Source organism: Anabrus simplex, chromosome X (assembly GCF_040414725.1).
Source record: "Anabrus simplex isolate iqAnaSimp1 chromosome X, ASM4041472v1, whole genome shotgun sequence".
NCBI lineage: Eukaryota > Metazoa > Arthropoda > Insecta > Orthoptera > Tettigoniidae > Anabrus > Anabrus simplex.
In genome coordinates this window covers 6,698,522-6,702,622 of record NC_090279.1, presented here as the reverse complement: position 1 = coordinate 6,702,622, position 4,101 = coordinate 6,698,522, and positions in this window count along the sequence as shown.

Here is a 4,101-nt window from a genome sequence, read left to right as displayed (position 1 = left end):
ATAATATCTTCTATTATTTTGTGTTGTTACAGATTCTTACCGCTTCTCATCTACTTATTGGTGTTGGTAAATTTTGTGAATGATTGAAATACACTCATGTCCATAAAATCCAGAGCACCTTGAAAGACTAGGAATAGGAAGTTCATATTCACAGGACATATGCATTAGTATGTTCTGAAGAAACGATTAGCATTTGAAACATGCCGATCCTCAGGTTCAAGGTCCACATCGATATCCCTGCGCACAACCACGGACTCGTAAATTGTGCCTGCGGCTCTCGTTGTCAATATAAACCAAAGGTAATGGATCAGCGTGACTTGAGCAGACGTGCCTGATGCCTCGCAGACGTATGCAAGAAAAGTATTGTCAAGTTAGTGAGTTTGAAAGAAGGCGAATTATTGGCATGAGAGAACGTGATACATCTATCTGGTAAACTGCAGCTTGTGTGCGAAGTGTGTCGGCAGTGCAGCGGTTATGTACAGAACGTTCATAGAAGGCCGTAGATCACAACGAGATGGGTCCGGTCACACCAACCAGAGAAGATCGACACCTCATCCGGATGGCATTGCAGAACAGATTTGCGTCTTCCTCGGCTCTGGCGCAACAGTGGAACAGTGGAACACATCGTTCACTACCAGGAGTGACAATCCGTCCCCGTTGATTACGATATGGGTTACCAGCGCGTCTTCCACTTCTCCGCCTAACTTTGACCAATGTGCATAAACATGCTAGACTGCAATGATGTATGAAACGACGTCACTGGGGACAGGAATGGCAGCAGATAGTGTTTTCGGACGAATCCAGGTCCTTTCTGTTTGAAAATGATGGCCGCATTTTGGGTCGCCGCAGACAGGGGGAGAGGCATCACACTGACTGCTTTCACACAAGACATACAGCGCCAACTAAAGGCGTTATGGTGTGGGGTGCTTTTGGGTACAACCACAAATCACAGTTCGTGTGTGTCCAGGTCACTGTTACCAGTTTGACCTACGTGAATGGCATCCTGCGAATTTAGCCACACCCTTTCTGCACAACACCCCAGACGCCTTATTTCAGCAGATCAATGCGCGACCACATGTCGCTGCATGAACACGTGCTTTCTTGTTGTCACAGAATGTCAGACGGTTGCCCTGGCCCACCTGATCATCGGACTTGGCGCTAATTGAAAATGTGTGAGATATGGTGAAAGGACGGGTGTGGAGCTCTGACCCAATGCCAACCACCAAAGATGAACTGTGGAGCCAGGTGAATGCAGCATGGATGACTATAACCCAGGACCACATCTGTGCCTTATACGTGTTGATGCCATCACACATGGAATAAGTTATCAGTGCCCCTGGAGGACTCAGCGCCTACTAGACAACGGGGCACATGCCGAACCTGGGGTACTGAAATGCTAATCGTTTCTGCAGAAAATACTAATGAACATGTCCTGTGAATATGAACTTCCTACCTCTAGTCTTTCTGTTGTTTATGAAGATGAGTGTACTTCTAAGAGTTGAAATGTGTTGATATTGTAATAGTTCTATTATTTGAATTTCATGAACAACGTAGTGCACTAACAATTAAGTGTTAAAAATCACAGACCAATTTGTTTAACTTAGAATCTAAAACACTAACAGGGATGGATACGGTGCATTCCTTTGTGAATTTTTTACATAATATTACACCTCATCTTGCATAATTTCATCAATGAAGTATAAATTGTCACCCAAATGTCACTTATGTACATTAGGAACTAAACTTATGATATAAAGGTAAGTTATGTTAAAAGTAATGAACGTGGATGTAAATGAAGGAGTGTTAATAATAGGCTTTAATAACATACGATGCTCTATTTAAGAAGGCGGTTAGTGCTCAATGGAAATAGCCTAGCCTTCTTAAGTGACAGAATGGAATGATAGCTCATATTTATGAACAGTGAGGAAGTAGCAACCAATATTGCATTATGGAGAGTATATTATTGAACATATGAAGCGAACAGCACAGTTTAAGGTAATAAATCACTCTGTGCTCACTCAACAACACCAAGCTTGTCTAATTAAGGAAACGTATCTAATTAATGCAAATATTAAACCATTATTAGGCTATCTTCTATAATGTGGGAAGATAGATTGACAAATCATCTTAATGTGCTAAAGTGATCATTCTTCTAGTTATTCGATCATGATTCTTATAGCGAGAGAGACATAAGTTCTCGAATGTTCCATAAATGATGAAGAACACACGTAATGTAATAATCATGCCTAACTAAAATGATTAACCTCACATGACCTAACTTTTGGAGGGTGAGGGTATTTGAAAAGTAGGGCTTAGCCAAGAATGCAAACTTAACCGAACATGCGTGGATTCGACTCGAGGCCTAACATCACAGGCCATGGACTCAACCCTAGGCCTAACCTTACAAGGTCATTAGCTTTACAGACTCAAGTTTTATGTCCAAGAGTGCTGGCTTAAGCTATCAAGCACGGATTTGCTGCCCGGCTTAACCTTACAAGGGCGTTACAGACTCCAGTTTGACATTCAACCCCAGGCTTAACGTAACTAGACAAGATGAGACATGGTGCATGGGCTTTAGGAGCTGAGCTTCGTAGTGCATGGCGGCCATTCACATTATTTTAATAAGACAAGACAGATGGTGTAAAGCTTAATACATGTGCTTTATTCATGGGGGCGTAACGCGGAAAGTTGACATCAGGTCATGGAGCTGAGTGACTGCAAAAGGCCAAAAGGGCTACAAACTAAAGGGCAAAAGGGAATGAGGTATGGCCTAGGGCTCAGATCTGAATGTGGAACAAGATGATGGTATGGGACTGTGGAGATGGTGAAAGGTTTAACACATGTGCACTATTCATAGGGACATACCTCTATAAAGCTATTTCAAGGTCCTCAAGCTGAGCGGCTGCAGAGTCACAGATGTTGTTGCGTAATGTACTGCTGGTTTTTAGCGTTTGGAACTCTAAATGTTTATTGTAACAATTCGAGCTCAGAAATTTGAATTTTAGAATTATTCTAGAATTCTTTTTTTTTTGCTAGTTGTTTTACGTCGCACCGACACAAATAGGTCTTATGGCGACGATGGGACAGGAAAGAGCTAGGAGTGGGAAGGAAGCGGCCGTGGCCTTTATTAAGGTACAGCCCCAGCATTTGCCTGGTGTGAAAATGGGAAACCACGGAAAACCATTTTCTAGAATTCTAGAAATATAATACTGTTGATATGACTTAAGAGATTAAAACTTAAGCGTTCAGAACATCAAAAAAATTTTCACTACATGTGACTGGGACTGCTTAGTATCATGCTAAGTAAATGACTGCACGCTGAAAGTTTCTATTTAATTCTAAACACCTAACATTTGAGCTGCGTGAAATTAAAAAATTCCCCACACCGACTGGAAATCTAACTCAGCAATCTTTCCGTTGGACTGCTGTCTACCATAGTAACTAAATTATTGTGTGTTAAGTACAGAAACACCCAACTTTTGAGCTACAAGAAATGAAAATTTCGCCGACCCGACTAGGATTTGAACCCGGGACTCATTTACTTGGGAAACAAACAACCATGCTAACTAAATAACTGTACATTAACAGCTTATGTGTTTCACTGAAGCACCTAGTTTAGCGTTACAAGATTCAAAGGAAAAATCACTAGCAATACTAGGATTTGAACATGGAGCACGCTTGGACCCAAAGCGAAGTGCTATTCAAATATCTAACTCCAAAAATTCAAACTTCTAATTCTGAGCAAAGAAAACAATCGCTGATTTGGGTTCTCAAACCTGGAGCTAACTTCGACTCAGAACTAAAGGTCTTAAGTTCATAAGAAGAAAAAATGTTGAAAGACCTCAACCTGACCCGGAGTCGATGACAAGCTTTTCTTTCATTGAATACTAAGTGTGAAAGATTGGCACAAACTATGTTAACTGAATGTGGAAAGAGAATGCAACAAATTTTGTATTAAGTAAGGTCGTGACACATGTACGTCTCAGCAAAAATGAAATTGATTGTAGGAATATTCTGATTAGACTTGGAAATATTTGCTGTGACATGAAATACAAAGTTCATTGTTTTTGCAATTAGCCTAGCATGCACATCTTAGAAAAA